We start from the raw sequence: 19,031 nt of genomic DNA, 5'->3' as shown, positions 1-19,031 counted from the left end.
ACTCACAAGGAATGATGTTTCTCTGTGTCCTGCAGCTCAACAATTCTTGTCGTTGATATTAGTGTGGATACAACCTAAAGGTATGAATCTGAAATCCAAACTCTGTGAAAACCTTAATACAGACCTTGGCAGTGTGACTCAATCCTGTTTATTTTCAGTATTCACAAACCTGAGAGAATGAATTTTAGCTTGGACCTAGATCTTATAGATTAGTGTATATATGGATTAGTACATGTATGTATCTACTTTGCTCTAGAGAAACAGATGAGGCTTATTTGGTATTTGTGAGAGTGCTTAAATATTCCTTCAATCCAGAGTCCACATTTATCTCTCACAGATAACACCTTTATCTTCATGGAGGAAATAATCTGAGGAGACCTTTCTTCACCAGTAGTCTGCCAAAAGTTACCCAGACAACTACAACTTTTACATGAAAATGAGAAACAATGAGACACAAACTCCAGTCTGCTGAATGAAATTTAATGAAGATAAAAGGCTCACGCTCCCTGCCTTGATTCTAGTGAAGATGTCAGCTGTCACTAGCAACTCCTGATGTACAGCACATCTGAAGCTGATTGTAAGGGCCAAGAGCAGAATGCAGACACCTACTGCAGTACCAGTAACTGCATACTGATCCACTCAAGCCAGGATTGGAAATTAAAGAGATGGTAAATAAACCCCCTCACAATGCAGTGTCAATTTAAGTTGCTAAAAATCTTTTCACTCCTTCTGAATCCTAATTTGAAACACCATAAGTAGAAACAAACTCTGTCATCCTCTGAACAAAAATAGTAACCAGCCACTCAGCCTTGCACCATCATCTATTGACCTGCCCCACATAGATCCCAGAGTTTCCTCCTGTTTGTACAGCATTTGAGCCCTTCTCCCAGTCTGCCTTTTAGGTGATGGCATGCAAAGAGGATCTCAGCAGAATAGCAGGGGACAAATTCTGTTTCTCAGAGAATATGAAAGGAGGACACAAGACAGTGTGTCTTTGTCATAATACAGCTGTGTCTGTTCTCACCCTGTGCCATTGCTTCTGTTGCACAACAATCAATTTTACCCTGTAAGAAAGCATGTGAAATGATCTTTTAATGTTACCTCTCTTTTGGCAACGAAAATGACTCCATTACCCTGAAGTTCATGACAGGGCATAACAAAACAAAAATACAAAAATACAAGTAAGTAAAAATAAAATTTAAAAAGTCCAACATTTAAAAATACCTCATACCTCCCAAAACCATCTGAAGTCAAAGAATTTAAAAACAGCACCTCACTCTCATGATGTGAGAGTCATTTTCTGCTCACAAGGAGTCCATGGGTTATTAAAAATATAGATATTAATATAGAGTGACAGTGGTCTAGTAGAAACATACAGGTTACTCTATACCTTTTCTCTTCTTGTCCAACAGGAAATGTCAGTTACAAGCTCTCTACGACACTGATGTTTTAGAGAATAAGTTGGTGTGAGACTAATTCTCCTTCATGGTTGACTTTTTTTTTTTCTTTCTTTAGTGCACTAAAGAGGGAGAACTATTGCCATTAGATCATTTTACCATCTTGGTTACCTAAGAAAGGAAGTTGAGAGCTGCCACTCTATAGCAAATAAATGAGTTTTTGCAAGCAATGTCACCAACTCAAACAGGCAGAGATGGTGGTCTGCAAAGGTGATTATTTGCACTGCTAGGCTAGACATTGACACCCTGAATCCAAAACTGCCTGACCTTTCTCAAGTCTCCCTAAGGTTTACAAAGCATAATATGATCTGTTCTGACAAAACGGCAAAGGAAAACACTAAAAAACATCTTAAGAAGAGAAAAGTGTTCTTTGTGGGTCAAGGATATGGTGCTCCAGTGTAATCACAGTCAAAAAAGAAATCAATACCACACGTAGCCCTTGTAGGACGAAAGGATAATTGTCTGTCACAATTAGCTAGACAACATGTACCTCTTCAATGCTGAACATCTCTCTCTTTCTTGTCTCATTGTATGTCTATGCTTTTCAGCATGCTCTATTCCTCTTCACTCTGCCATCCCCTCCCAAGTTATTCTGTATGTGCTTTTCTCCCTGTTCCCAATTTCCCATGCTCTGCTGGCTGGGGTTTGAGTGGCAGGGAGGAATCTGTAAGCAGGTGTTGTGGAAGTGAAGCGTGCCATCCGGCCAGTACATTAGGTAAAGTAACATTCCCCTGGGAACCCTAATGCTCACAACTGCAGCAGCCCCAACTGTTTTCGCAAGAAGAGGAAGAGGCCAGTCCTGACCTCTTCTGACCAGATGTTTTGGAAATGAGCCTATTCTTAGCAGATATAATAGCTGTCAATTTATCAAAACTGTAATAAGTATTAACAAAGCAGACTCTTTAGTTGCAACCTAGCAGTAAAATGCAAGAGAAGAAATTAGGGATATGGAGGAGATTAGGTTTGAGTGCATGGGACCATATTCAAAACTAGTTTAAGAAAATCTTCAAGATACTCTGCTCTGTATAATATATATGATATGACTGGTTTAGACATGAATGCAGGAAAAAAAAAGGATCATTTTCATAAGCCTATGCCAAAAATGTTTAGGAATCTGTACAGACCAGACATAAAAAAAGAAGCAAAAGGCAGCTAATGTAAAAACTCATATTGCAATGAAAGCAATCGAGTTACCAATTTTGAGGCTCATTTGGAAACCCTAAACCTTCTGCTTTGAGGTGTGGAAGGGGGAAATCCATATTCCACACACAAGAGGAAACTGTGATCATGTTCTTTTATGACTACTCCTTCAAATTGCTGAAATGGGAAAGAAACATCTATAAAAAGCGTTTCTAAACAAGCAAATATTCTGCTTTCCTTCCTCCTCTTACCCCTAATTTATAGCCCACCAAGGGCTCACCAATTTTCTTAAACTTTTTTTTTAACAAATACCTCTTCTCAGCATAAATACATGAAAGCAATCATTTGCATTATCATTTTTAAGAGCCAGGATTACATTCTGTTTGCAATGTCACAAAGGGGTAAACACATTTACTTTTTCTTTTGAGAATCAGTGGAATTACAGGGAGCTTCCACTCCAAGGAGTGAGAACAGAATGGGGTGCCATGGGGTTTTGATGGCTAAAGCTTCTAGATTCATGTAGCACTTAGTCAGGCTTTTCCCTTCACAATTGTAAACAATAGCTTGCTGATAACCAAGATGCAAATAACCAGAATGCTGTGCTTAAAATTAGAATTTCTTTTTCTTACTGTGATGGTCTTGTTGAGCAATAAGGCTTTTTACACAAAATAGAAACACTGCAGTAATAACAATATTTATTAATAGTAGCCATAAGGTAAAAGTTTTAATTTAAAAACATGTTTGTTCAGAGATATGGTTTCGCATTTGCTTTTTCTGACCAAATAAGAAAGACAGATTTCATTTCATTTTTTCAACTATGTTATTTGAAGGAAACATTTCTTCTCCAGCATAGCTTTTGCAGTGTACAGTGCCTATCTGTGCATACAAAGCATCCCATATGGTTGAAGTAGACTGGAGGGGTTGCTACTAACCATATTTAAAAAAGCAGATGTTACTAATCTTCTAAATATTACCCCCAAATGATGTCACTTGTGACTGACAACGGTTGGGCTCATCAATCCCTTCCAATGTCCTTCTGAATGTAACATGTCCAGGAAAGCAAATTTTGACCAGAAAGCGTGGCTCTGATGGGGAGAGCACTTCTCTATTGAAGTGTTAAGCAGAATGTCAGTTCCTACAGGAAGAGGTATCTATCCACTACAAGCAAGAAGGAAAAGAAGTTTTCCTGCAAAGAGGACATTCAGGTAAACTTTTAGGACAGCTATTTCAGAGTCAGGCTGCACTGTGTCAAGCTGAGGTTTTTAGCTCAAAGTGCCTGTCTGTGCCATGCAGTACACAAAGGCAACTTTTTTCTACATTTACAAAAGGCTTCTCTACAGGTTTGCACATGAGTATAAGAAGGTGCTGCTGCATACAAAGCCAATGTCAGGTCCAAAGTTTTCAGTCAATGACACTTAATGTAGTGAGTAAACAAAAATGAAGGGTAACACTGAATATTTTGACCAGAAATTACACAGAAATTAAATATCTGCTACTAATCTCTAAATAAATTTGATAGTATTTTATAAACAAAGTTTAAAATTTTTTTGGCAAAAACATAGTGACTTTTTAAATTATCCTTATAATTCCCTCTCATTACAAACCCCAGATACTAGTCACCCGTTCAGATGTGAGCTAGTGCCTTTTCTGATTTTCTAGAAAGTTACACTCACAAAAATTTGGGTTATATCTTAATGAAGAATTAGTTAATGTACTAGTGGTTTATAGATATGATGTATTTCAAGTTCAATTCTCTGTGCTCCCTTGCAAGCCTCACTATAAGTTTTTCCTATCCATTTTTTTCTGTTACCATCCTAATATTCTTCCTTACAGGTACTGTGCTTTGACAACCCTACCTTCTTCCATACAAACTTTGAGAAAATATATGCATTAGTAATATTCTTCAAAAATGGTTCTCAGATATTAAGAATTATGTCCACACTTTGGGAAGGGTTAAATAAGAGCATTTGCCTTAACACTATGATATAAAACTTTATATACCAGTCTGCATTTTTCCTTTTATTTTTTTGATTCTTTTTAACATCTTTATCAAAGGTTTCATTACCTGTTTAGTTACAAGGACTGCATGAAGTCCTAGTTCTCTGAAAATATGAGGATAGAAAAGCTTCTTCATTCCTAACTGGAGCATTTTTTGGCTAAAAATGTGATCTAAATCTCTATTACAGCAACTTTTGCCTCCATATGCAATTAGTACCTCTGTTTTTCTTTACAATCATCTCTTTCTTTGCAGCCAAGGACACAAACTCTTACAAAGGAACATGACAAAGACATTTCACCCTCCTGTACCTTTTCATTGCACAAACAAGATGTTCTGTTTGGCGGCAGATATCTGGTTCTACAGTTGAGGTTTCACTATTTTATATTTACACTTTTCATTTATGAAATAAAAAGCTATTGTTGTGCCCATAATTTTCAATAATGTCTAATCTCATTTATAAGAGTGTAATGCAATTCTCTGCTCCACACTTACCTTGCAAATTTATATTTTTGTCTTTCATAACACATTTGAAATGTATTTACACTTTGCTTAGTCTCAGCTTGTTGTCAGCATGCACTTCAACCATTCCAAGCAGAAAGTGAATAGAATTTGGGGAAAACCTGTGTGACTGGCAACAGGCAGAGATGGTTAAATGTCAGCATTTTGGTATGTCATTTACTGGTCAGACACTTCAGTGTACTGCCATCCAACAAACCTATGAGACATATTATCAGGGAATGTATGCCAGCTCTTTTCCAGCAAACTGCTTGATGCCTGATGCCAAGTACTGGTGGGTGTATACCTTTTTATGCTGTCACTGCATTCAGCCTCCAGGGTGTTGCGTGAAAGGATCACTGGATGTTAATGAATAACAAAATGTGTCATTTCCCCTTAGAATTTATCTATCTATCATATACAGTGAAAAAGACATGTTTGTTTTCTTCTGCCTGTATTTACATGTGTGTCAAAATACGTACTGTTAAACCTGGCCACATGCTTAGGCAGTATGTTGTCTTGTTAGTCTTTTTTTCGTTATTACCACTGCACATCATCATACATCCCATTTCATATAAAAAATAAGTACCCCAGTAAAATGAATTTGGACACAAAAAATTGTTTTTGCCTGGTTAGAATAGCATCTTGTGTTTAAAACTACAATTTCCACAGGCAATGAAAAGCCCTTAACCTATTTAAGTATATTGCCACTCATACATCAGCAACATATGATAGAAAATAAAAATGTGAGAAGCATCATTAGCAATACAAACCACAGAAAAATAAATAATAAGAAAAAGCAACTTGTGACTACCTTGTAAAATAGGTAGTAATGTTTGGCATGATCAAATTCCTTTAATGACATACTACTGTTGCGCAATTTATATATTGAAAGAAGGAGTTCAGATCTGTAGATGATTTTTAAATAGTTTTGGGAGCAAACACATTCATTTTGCACAGAAGCCAAAGCAACCCATGAAGGTCAATCAAACAACCCACAAGTCAGTACCAGGCCATTGAAGTCTGACTGCACAAAACCATGGTGAAGCAGTTGCTGATCAGCTAAAAAATAAGTGCAATAGGTAAATTTTAGAAAATAAGAATTGGAAGATGTGGTTTAATTACAAATATTTCCTTCAGTTCTTTTTTAAACCTTCCTGACTTGTAGGTTTTTTTTTTTAAGTATGTGCCCATAGGTTTCTCTCAAGTAAACCATGTTCAGAACATCAGGGCATGATAAAGTGATTAAATAAATATTCCAGTGCCACTTCTAATATTGCTTTGCAGCTGCTCAAAAAAAACCCAGTGTAACTTGTACATATGGGAAGAATAGTTGCAGGTATGGAATCATATTACATGCAAGTAATTTTCTTAGACAATATAGCCATTGGAAAATATTATTTTTAATTTTCTTTGCAAATTTTAAAGGCTTTATGTGATACCAATATTTTCACAGGCAATATGTGCTGTTTCCTAGAGAAAAGTATGTGGGTTTGAGTGCATGCACAGTTTTAACGAAAACTCATTTCACTGTGGGTCTTAATTGTGTTTTTCAGCAAACTGATTTAAAGTTCCCTGGGGCACACATACTGTAGGATTGTGACATATCACACCAGGTTAAGTCAAACTCAAAATGTTATGTGATATGACAGCGTGTAAAACACATGATTAACGCACCCATTGGGAAACTTGGCTTTATGAAAACTGGTGCAACAGGGAAACTTGGGGCACTCTCTGGTATATTTTCCTTTTAAAAAATCAAAATTACAAAGAAAGACTCAAAATACAGTACTGTGTTATCTTCTGTTTGATATCCACATTTTTCTCCTTTGGATAAAATGTCCCTGTCAAAGATCAATGCATATTTGTGGTCAATACAAAAATGCAAGAAGTTGTATTCTCTTGGAAAAGAATTGATTTTTTGACAATTTAGAGTATGCCTATGATGAAGAGCCTACAAAAGGTCCATAAACTATAATTCCTGAAATGATAGAGCCATGCTACACCTTTTCTACAAAGTATTTAAAGTTATCATTTCGCAACACAGGGAGACCAGGTCTCTTTTCCTCTCTCTGTAAGAATAATCATACGTTGTTTCCACATTTTCTGGTCAGAGAGCACCCACTATTACAGATATGTCATGGAACAGGACTATGAGATATACCACATAGATTTCAGATTCTGCTTACTCCCTCCTGTAGCATTGTAAAAAGCTTCTAAGCTTGCCTTCCTTTGTGATATGTCAGCCCCAGTGTGGTGCTGGGTAACACAACCATTGGCCACTCTTCACTGGTGCACTTGAGAAACAACAGGTTTTTTATATTTTTAACAGTCTTTTGCAGCAGCAAACTGTGATGCTATTTGACATTTTTGAAAACTGACTTTTTTATTGGAGGCTTCCCATCCTTTCCTTGCTCTTCCCATCAGGTTTGAATTGAAAGGTTAACTTCAACTAAATTTGATAAGGATAGAGTTTCAAAAATATTGGCTTTCTCTAAGTCTTGTCAAAATAGACAGCTGGCAGTGGACAGAGATCGTTTTGCATCCTTTCTCAAAGAAAAGCTCAAATATCTCTCAAACCTTATTAGATAAAAGAGAATCCACAGTGTCACTTACCTGCAGTGCTCACCTGGATTGGAAAGCAAACCTAAAATTCTTGAAACTTCTTTTTATTGCCAAGTGTCTGACAAAAAATTATTTGCCTGGTTTACTACACAAGTACTTCCTGCAATGCAATAGAAAATGGAAACACAAGAAATCTGAGATGCTCAAAGTAATCACAAACATGGGGTCCTGTGTACCATGACTTAGTGCCAGAACACAGCCAAGCCATGAATGAGGACAGACAGATCATTTCCAACAAGGAGAAACTGACAATCAGTGTCACCCTGCTTACTTTCATCATCATTTGTCAGGTTGTGCTGACAGACCTAAACTCTGCTAATTCCTAATGAAGAGAGACAGGTACCCCTACAACAGAGGAGGTGTCCAGTTTGTGCTCCAACCCTAATTCTGCAGCTGTCCTCTGAACTCTTGGCCCTGAAGGTGATATAAAGAAAAATTTCTCAAGCCACTGACCTTCCTGAACACAGCTACCACAGACACTACAGGCACTGCAAAGGAAAAACAAGATCTATGTTTACTGGAAGAAGGGGTGGATGGAGCTGGGCATTGAGGGGCTCTCTGTGAGTCACTTGCCTATGACAGACTCCAGGGTGAGGTAAATCAAGCAGAGTTATTGCAAATGTTACAGCTCCCTTATCCATTCTGGTACATTCAGACTAGCAGTAAAGCCCAATACTCAAATGTTGAAATGTAGGCAGAAGATAAAACCTTATCAATCCACAGAAAGAGAAAGCTGTTAGATGTATCTAGTACCCAATCTGGTATACCTTAAAAATAATCTAGCTTTCAATTCTGCATTTTTTGAAATTAAGGATCAATTAAAATTTGGGATACTGGCACTCATAGTTCCCAGCATCTTGTCCTGTTTTGATTGAATTTCAGAATCTGAAATGCTAGGAAATTTTAAGGATGTTATTTGACTAAGGCATTATTCACTGATAAAGTCAATTTTATAATCCATACAGATACTATAGATTTGATTAAGGGCAATCAGAGAGGGTGAGTGAGCATCCTTTCAGTGGGATCACTGTGGATTTGGGGCCACAAAAAGAACCATTTGTGCAGACTTAGCACAGTTCTGTTGAAGCTTTTGCATTCTGACCTGAAGCATCCAAATGTTTTGGACTGAACTTGTTGATCATGCTGAATTAAGTTTAACATATTTGGAGGTCAAAAAAGAAATATTTCCTTCTCTCCCCTCTTCAAGGAAAAATAAAGCATATGTCCTGTTCCCATCCTCCCACAAGAACAATGAGGGTGGCTTAAAAATCAAGTGTTTTGAATGTTCAAGCTGTTGATTGGGCTGTGTAAAATTTAAAGGTTTTTATATCTAAAATATTGCCTGCCAAAACCACATTATCCCTTATAACAATAATAATAGCAATAGTAATTAAAAAAAAATAGTTCAGCAAACATTTCAGTCCTTTTTTTATTTTTTGATAATTACTTTTTCTTCTGAATTCTGAAACAATATCCCCTCTCTCTCTCTTTTTTTTTTTTTTCCCTTTTGAAGTAGTTTTTTTCCTTATTGGGACTTTGGTAAGACAGTTTGGAAATTGTTCTGTTTCAAAGAATCCCATACTTGTGATTGCAAAGAAATGTCCCAGGTAAATTGTTTTGAATTGAAGATATGCTTGAAGTGATATTATAAGCAGTTACTGACATACATACACACAGAATAATAAATCTAATATTTTAACCCACTTCAGGTCAATAAAGAAGTTTCTGAGGTCTGGATAGTTTTCTGCAGAATGTTATAGAAAATTAGGGTGCCTGATACTCTTATAAAACACTTTGCTTAAAAAAAGTGTACTTAATGCTGAGCCTGTCCACAAAGCTAAAACCATGTTGAAGGAAATAGCCTTTGAATTCTGCAGGCTCAAGATAAATGCACCAAATGTCTTTGTCAGAGACAGAGGTGTGGAGGAGATGGGATCTCTGTAAGAAAACACCCAGGCAGAAGGAGGCTTTGGGAGGCGTTGCTTTGCCCAGGCAGCAGCGGGCAGAGAGAGGACTCAGGTTCCTGGCCCTGAGCAGGGAGCAGAGTGTGCTGCAGAGGTCACACATGCTGTCTCTGGGGAGAGAAGGGGGGGATGGGGGCACTGGTCTGCCTGGCAGTTGTGTGTGTGTGTGTCTGTCCTCTTAATGGCCTGTAAGGCAGGAGACTCAGATGATTTAAAGAGAGGCTCTCACTGCTTTGCTGCTGCACCCTCACGGCAAAGCCCCATGGTATTTAAAAGGGCTGAAACCAGCTGGATTATAGTGAGACATAATACAGTCCCCACAGAAAGCACTTTTTAAAAAAATAATTTGAAACTAAAACCCCAACACCTATAGAGCTTAAAAACAATGGTTGTCTTGTTAAAGCATTTTAAAATCAACATACACATTTTCAATGTAACATTTTATCTCTGCTGTATATTCCTTTAGGTTGGCTTAAGAATGCCATAGACAAGTTATCATTCTCTGCCCAGTTATATTGGATTTTTCTGTGAGAGGCAGTTGAAGTGATTGAGTAGTAATAGAAATGGACATCTCCATTAAAAAATAAGTAACCATGCAATTGTGCTGCCGGACCAAACAGTGCTCCTGCAGGCCTGATCCTTTCTTAAAACAAAATGGTGCAAAAAAATCCTGGCACAGTCTTCCTGAGTATACCTACTCTTTCCTAAGCCTGTGCTTTTGCTAATTTCATAAAGTGTGGCTGGTGCTGAACCAACACAGTGAGAAAAGGGACCCAAAAGAACTTGCTATTTGAAAGCATAGCACACCAAAATATAAACAATACATTATGTACATTATACAAAAACATCAATAAGAAATGCCTTTGATTTATTAGCATAATTGTGGAAATAGCAGGATTCACATTTGTTTCTGCTACAGAGAGGTTTCCTCTAGTTTGAATGCATCACTCCTTCTCTGCTGGTCTGTCAAGAGCTTCAGAATAAATATGAGAGGAAAAAGGCTCACTACAGGATTTCAACAATTTATTACATTATAGGGGCTTATTTTGCCCAGGTCTCTTTCAAATAAAGACATCAAGTTATGCCAAGATACTGCACGGGTTGTGATATTGCCAGCTCTTAGCTGAGAAAGGAAAACATGACAAATTATTTCTGTTGAGACTGAGACACAAACTTTTTCTCTAAACTTGTTCTCTTCCCTAGCTATCCACTCAGTTTTCATAGCTTTATGTGATTAGCCATTTCCTTAACTTCTGAACAGTATCATTAAACACAGCCTGAAATACTACTAATGTGAAAAATTTGCATTCAAGATAAAATCGGTGTCCAAGAAGTATAAGCTTTATATACTTATAAAGAGGTGGGGGGGGGGGGGGGGCAGTTTTTTAGCTGGAAACTAAGTTTTCTAATATTTTTTGATATCTGTCTACTGGAAGACTATTTCTCACAAAAACCTCCAAGATGGTCTAGGCAATCCAAGAGAGAAGACAAAGAATTCCAGGCCATGAAGTAAATGAAATCTTATTATTCCTTATTAAAAGCAAAAAGCAGGTCAGATAAAATTCAAAAAGAGTCTTGATTGAATATATTTAAGCCATTTTCACTGATGGAATATATATATATAAGGCATTTTCACATAACTGAAGGTTACAGACATCAAAACAAGCAACTGGGTATGTGAATCCCAAACAAACAGAGGAAATTAACCGCTCTGCTAATGTGCAAATGATTTCAAAGTGAATAACTGGACCTATGTACCTCTGAAAGGAGGCTAGAAACCCTGCAGAGGTATACAGTTATACATGCATAAAAAACATTGAAATGGAAATCCAGATCTGTATTCAAACTTGGCAAAACTGATAAATAATATATTCTGTTAACTGAACCTAGGCTAGAGAAATAACCACCCTCATTACACACTTCTGAATTGAAGTTCTCCTTGCAAATTACAAAGCCTTGGCTCTCTCTGACTTTTCCTTGCCATGGGAGTTGATACCTCCATATCTCACCTTTAATTCTTTCTGTCAGTATTCAGTGTCATGTACTGTACCTCTTTATATTCATGTCAAAGAATGATTGGAGCAAAAAATGGGGGAAATTTTGTTATCTACTTTCATTGTCCCACATGAAATATTAGTTCAGCTAAACAAGAATAACAAAATATTCATACCAGGTGTGCAAAAATGAAACCTCCAATTTTTTTTTTTTTTTTTTTTTTTTTTTTTTTTTTTTTTTTTTTTTTTTTTTTTAATTCTGATGCACAGCAAGCTCCTTATTCTATCCATTTTTTTATTTGCTTCCATTTCACATACCGCTGTTCTCTGCTCTACTGTACATGAGATTTTTCTAGGTGGTCTATTTCATTTCTGTGCTCAGAACATTCTCCAAGGACATTTCTAGTGAGGGTTGTTTCTTTCCAGACTTTTGAAGAGCCTGGCAGAACCAAGACTTTGCTCTTGAGGGATAAGACTTGGGAAAGGGTGGCCCATCTGAGGGATTTGGTAAACCAGAAGAGATCCCTCTCGCTGTGTTCCCTTTCCCAGAGCCTGTCACTGCACCATCTCACCAGCCCCTGCCTGCTCCAAGCCCCATGCCATGTCCCTCCTGTCTGCTGGCCCTACAGAGGAGTCTGGATCACCAATGTACAGCTGGCACCCTGAAGGCTTTCTTTGGTATCTAAACTTGGGATTACAATCAGGATAATCGTGCCTCAACAGCCTGAAGCTGACCTGGTTAAGGGATCCTGACCATCCACCAGAAGCATTGCAGGTCTATGTGGCAAGCAGCGATATTTTTGTACAGCATTTCATGATACTCAGTGGTGAACAGATTTTGGTTGTAGGACATGGAGTGCCACAATCACCTAGTCAACAAGAGTTCAGGTTTCCGATGTGAGGTCACTTGATGCCTATTGTCCCCTTCATGCAGGAGAAGAGAGATTAGGTGTGGTTTGATTAACTCCTCTTTCATTAAATTGTCCAAGAAAAGTGTATCCGTCTTACAGAGCAAAAAACTTTTCTCTCCTTAATTGTTCACAGAGCCAACCTGGACCCAAAATCATTGCTGGAACCTTTGGTCTGCCTTGGTAATAGGATGAAGACAGCTGATAAAAAGGAACATAATTTCCCCCAAGAAACCAAATATTTTACCAAGTACTTCTTTTCTTTAGCCTCTCCAGGGGTCTTTTCCTGTGCTCATTTCCATCTCTGGTTTATTAATGAACCACATCTTCTATGGATGGGTATCTGCATTGAACTCCTTCAAAATTATGAGAATTTGAATTTAACCTCTTGACCTATCCAATATGTCCTTCATCTGATGGAAGGAAGGAAAAAATTTGAAGGACACATGGATCCAGTTTGCCCCTGCTGGTGAGGCAAAGTGCTTTGGCAGACAAACTGCAAAAGTATGTTGCTTTTTTCTGGTTTTTAAAGAATAGTGGAGATTTTGAAGCTGAATGGGTTTAAGGAATACTTAATGACAAAATACTATTTTTTAAAGGGAGAAGCCAACCAAAATGTAGTTGGTTTTCAAATGACACCCATTACTATTTAGATAAACAAAGCATAAATTTGGGTAGACCTTCCATCAAGAAAAAAAAAAAATAAAATCATGGCCATTTGTAAACTGGTAGTTCACACATTTTGGGGCTCTTTTTCATGAATTGATAACATGACATGCTTATGGAAACAGTGAAATAAAGGGAAGGATTTTTCAGGAGTATGAAAAAGATCAGCATTTATTGCAACAGATTTACAGCTAATTTTTGTGATACTACTGACACATCCTATCAAATTTGTAAGTTTTCAAATATTATATTACTAGATTTTTGAATCTTATTAGTGGGTTTGCATGCATTGTGTTATTAAATTTGTTGTTTTCTAATAAGATATGAGAAATTGTTATTATATCAATCTTTCCAATAATATCTGCTATTTTAAATCCTTATATCATGCTTCTGTTACATCACAAGCAGTAATAAGATATATGTATTATTTTTAGCATTGATTTTTCACTGCAAAATTATCAGGCTCCCATAGTATTTATTCATTTTAATTGCCCCTAAGACTGCACTAAGTTAGTAGGATGTTTATTTTGAAATGCAGAGGGGAGGGGAGGAGAGGGGAGGAATATTTTATCAATTTACAGAGAGCTTATAAGACTGGAAATTCTGGAGTCATCACAGCAGCTTGGGGCAAAATCCTACTGTTATGCAATATGGTTGTTGAGGAGGGAGGAGTGGAGGGGTGCTGGCAGCAGAACCAGTCTACTTGTGCAGAACTGGGTAGAACAAGGCAGCTGGGGAGAGAAAATGTCCTGGGAAGGTACCCTGGGGTATGTGCTCTGTATGCTGCCCAGTGCCCAACAGGCCATGGCTGCTGTTGGTCCCAGAGGTGCCGGGTGGAAGCGTAGCAGGTCCCAAAGGGTAGCAGCCTGTATGTGGGAGGGCCCTGCTCCAACCCTGCCCTTTGTCCCAGCACACAGATGTATATAAGGCTATGGTTTACTAGTGAGAACAGCTATAGAGATCTATCTTAGTGATTTTACACTGTCTTGAATGTCTTCTGACACTTCTGTGTATTTGGTTAGTGCAAATACCCATGGGTGAAAGATGAATCAATATTTTAGAACTGAGTTTATATGTTGCCTTTAAATCACACTCAACTGACTGTGCATTTCCTCAGGAGATACTGATTATTCTTATTCTTACAGAATTTTTGTAACTTTCACTTATTTATATTTTTAATGATCTCATACCACTATTGTAGTGAGTTGACCCTGGCTGGATGCTAGGCACCCACAAAAGCCTCTCTATCATTCCCCTCTGCAGCTGAACAGGGGAGACAAAATATAAGAAATATTCATGAGTTAAGGAGACAGATCACACCCCAAATACTGTCATGGGTGAAGCAGACTCAAATTAGAGATATTAACTTAATTTATTACAAACAAAATCAAAGCAGGCTAATGAGAGGTAAAATAAAACCTTAAAAACACCCCCCCACACTCCTCCCTCTTTCCCTGCTCTACCACCTCCCCTTTGGCAGCCTAGGGACACAGGAAATGGGGGTTAAGGTCAGTTCATCGCACGTTGTTTCTGCTGCTGCTCAGGGAGAGGAGTCCTTCTCCTGCTCCAACACGAGGTCTCTCCCATGGGAGGCAGTTCTCCACAAACCATTGCAACATAGATCACTCTTCAGTAGGGTCCAGTCCTCCAAGCACAGGCTGCTCCACCATGAGTCCTCAAAGGGTTGTAAATCCTACCAGGAAACCTGCTCCGTTGTGGGCTCCTATGTTCACAAATCTGCAGGTCAGGGTCAGGAGTTTGCTCCAGCGGGGTCATAGTCTGCTCTCAGACATCCAGCTGCTCCACCATGGGTCTCCTCCAGGGGCTGCAGGTGGATTCTGCATCCTCAGGGACCTCCACGGACTGCAGGAGCACAGCTGCCTCACCATGGGCTGCACCACGGGCTGCAGGGGTAGTCCACTCCAGCACCTACAGCCCTTCCTCCCACTCCTCCTCCACTGACTTTGGTGTCTGCAGAGTTGTTCCTTTCACACATTCTCACTCTGGTATTGTCTGGCCACAATTTTATCTGCTCAGTAACTTTTTTTCTTTCTTCTTAAATGTGTTATCACAGAGGTCTTTATCACCAGTTCTGATGGGCCCAGCCCTGGCCACCAGCACATCTATCCTGGAGCCAGCTGGGATTGGTTCTGCTGGACATGGGGGAAGCTTCCAGCAGCTTCTCACAAAAGCCACTCTTGTAGCCCCCCTGCTTCCAAAAAACTGGCCATGCAAACCCAATTCTACTAAATATTTATGTTCTGGGGACCTGAGGTGAACTTTGACAAAAGACTTTGGACTGAGTTTCTTCCCTTTCTGCATAACTGCAACAATATTCACTACTGTTCAGATCTAAAAGCACACTGCAGTGTAGAACCTGGTGAAGAATCCTATAGTCTGCAAAGTGAAAGAACTCAAAGTAAATGATGTCCTCATGAGAAGATTACCCAGAAATTCATCTTTTAAAATTACTAAATAATTTCAAACATTTTCAAAATTTAATCAAAACAATACGATGTGGCTCTTGCTGTTGGCTTCTACAATTAGTGTGTGTTATTAATTAAAACTCTCGACTAATACAATAACTTGACTGTTGGAACCTCTCTTTGTATTTAAAATACATTCAGACTCTGGCTCCAATTATAAATAGACCATAATTCTAAAGGCTTAAAATTAAAAATTAAATTATTCAGAAACAAATGGTTAAATTTAGGCTATATTCCTGAGAAATTATCTTTGCACATTTTAATCTTATTTCATGTACTATATCCATTCATCCTTTTTCACCAGCAGATTTTTTTTGCAGTGTCCATATGCATCTCTCTCTATTAATACGTGTGCATGTACACACACACATGTGCTTGCACACTCTTACAGTTAAATGTAATTTCCCTAGCAAGGTCTGCACATGTCTAAGCAGGGATAAGTTGGTCTGAGATAGAACTGTCTCCTTTTTGAACAGCTGTTCCACAGAACTCTGATTAGCCACATGACATTGCAGAGGAGTTCCAGTGCTTCTGCCTTCATTGAATCACCAGTAAAATTTCTAATGTCCCAATGGACTTTGCAGAAGGTTCATGGTTTGACAACAAGAGATGTTTTTGTAACTCTCAAAAATCAGGTTGTTTTCTTGTATGAATTAGCAGTCATTATGGAAGTCACAGCTCCTTGATCCACATCCAGTAAAATCAATTTATGAAAGTGTTTTGCCATGCTTTATCCTCTACTGATGACCAGACTTAGCATCTGTTATGATCAGTGGAGAGGTTCACGGGGACTGAAAAATTTTTGGTGTAAGAGCTCTGTTTAAAGACTTTATATTGTAAAGTCATTTGTCAGTGATCTGGAATCTCTGAATTAAAAGTGACCAAAGAGATTGGTGCTGTCCAGAAACAAGTGATACTGGATTATAAAGTTGGCAGTCTTTTGAGAACATTTGTTCAATCAGCTATAAAGTTATGCCAACCAGATCTATATAGAGAAATTTAATACAGAACATTTTGTTAGAAAAAGAGGTTTCAAGGCAAGTGACTTTTTTTTTTCCCCTCAAAGTGACATGAACATGATTAGGTTTCCTGTAAAATGAGAAAATGTTTAAATAAATTATTTTTAGACTTTAAGGCAGATGCTACTTAGTACTGATTGAAACATTCTGCATCATCCCAAATTTACAAGTTTGCATTTTGTTACAAAAACAATGAACAAATGAAAAGCAATAGAACATTTTAACCAATGCCATATTATAATCTGTCAGCAAATTATGCATGACTATTTTTGGCATGTGTTGATATAATATAAGAAACTACAAAATTTAAAAATTATCCTTTAAAAAAAAGCCAATACCCCAAAAGTTTCCGAACAAAAATGGTTTCTAAAAGGGTATTTTTTCAAATTTTATTATTAAGAATAAGAATAAAATTTAAAATATTTTTATTTTCCCGTGGGTCAGAAATATGTCATTTTGGCCAGATTGGACATTCTTCCTTTTTAATTTTGGACTTTATCTAGCTGAATATTTTCATGCTTGATATTAGAAGCTGCCAGAGAGGAATTATGAATAAGGCTATCCCAATTTATTATTGGTGTCTTATTTCTGTGTTTTCAGTGAGGAGAAAAAAAAAAAAAAAAAAAGAGAAAACCTAGTTCAAAACTTGTTTTTTAGAACTAAAGAAATTTAACAACTGTCCCTCATTTGGAGGGAAAGCATAAACTAGCAGCAAATCTTTATCGAGGTAAGGAACAAGTTAACTTCTATGAGTTCAAGTAAACCAGTGCTGAAACCACTGGAGAGAGAGTGTGTTAGCATCTGTGGATATTATTTTTGTGTTTGTGTCTCCACCATCAACAAGATATCTCTTTAACTGGGTTGCCAATATAAAGCCAAGCAGCCATAACCCAGCTGTACACAGCTGTATGCATTCCTCCTGCAGAGCCATCTGCAGATTTTGCCACAGATCCCGTGTTGGCTCCAAAGATTTTGGTGCCCTTGGGGAACTGGGGAATTTCTGCGCCTCCAAGCACAAATTTACTTATTCAGGCACAAAACACTCTTCTGTCACCAAAATATTTCTGCCCTACATGGCATCCCGTCTTACAAACAAATTAATTGATTTTCTTCAGCACCTCAGAGGTGTTGCTTTGTTGTTGCTTTGGTTTTGTTTCTTTTTTTCATTGAAAATCCTAAGCAGTTTAGGAGTATGCACAACTTCTCTCATTTGTCACCTTCCCAATGCTGTTTATATTTTGGAGAATGTGTGCTGTCAGATATAAGAGTTCTGGGTCAAAAGCTTTCCACTTCTCACTCACTTGGAAACAAGAGCCTGAGGGTCTTACCCATTTATGCTGTTTTTATTATTTTGGATAGACTTTTCAAAAGTGCCCTCCCCCCCAACATCTTTTGCATTAAATGCTAATGTGACTCCTTATCATAATAGTTCTGTCATCGAGGATGACAAATCTTCACCCACCATGAGACATGTTGATAACAATAACAACATCCCTTTATCTACATCCTAAATGTGTACCCTGTCCTGTAAATTGGCCATGGACTTGTCAACTAAGATAGGAGAATCCACTCACCTGCCTTTTGCCATAAGAGCAATGGCTATGAATAGAATCATCTAATCTTGGAAAGGAAGTATGAGAATGACTTCCAAAGATCAGATAACCTTTCCTCATGTCTCCAGGTAGGATCAATACCTTTGTATCAGCTCATAGATAAACCAGAGATAGGATCATTAACTTCCATTATTCTTAAACATCTTAAAGGCCTTTTTGTGAACTGTGCTGTAGGCAGGCAAACCTGCTAAGAATGTGTATAACTCTTAGTTTCAAATAAATGTTAACAATTGGATGTAATACTGTTCCATGTTTGTACACAAGAGGTTTTACACAAAGAATAACAGAAAATTTAAAGAGTGTTTTCTCCACTCATAGATAAACTTCACAACTTTTCATTCTAAGCATTTATGGGGATTAAGCAGTTTTGAGTGCATAGCCTACAAATAATTTTCTGAAGTACATTTAAAAATATTCATAATGATTAGTCCATAAATAGATGTATTACTAACATTCATTGGTCCCTGGATCAACAACTCACCAGGGAAAAGAGCAAAGAAACATGAAAGCTGATTCAAGAAAGTTGCAGGGGGAGAGGAAAAAAACCTTAATGAATATCTAGTGCAGTTGAAGATGTTACAAGGATAAAAATCACCTAATTAAAAGATAATCTCTCTTACTTTGTAGTATTGGAGCAATAAATGACTGCGGAGATTGAGTAATCA

Source organism: Zosterops lateralis, assembly GCF_965231275.1.
Source record: "Zosterops lateralis genome assembly, chromosome: 6".
In the NCBI taxonomy this organism is placed as follows: Eukaryota; Metazoa; Chordata; class Aves; order Passeriformes; family Zosteropidae; genus Zosterops; species Zosterops lateralis.
The sequence above is the reverse complement of the archived record's forward strand: the minus strand, read 5'-3'. Positions refer to the sequence as shown.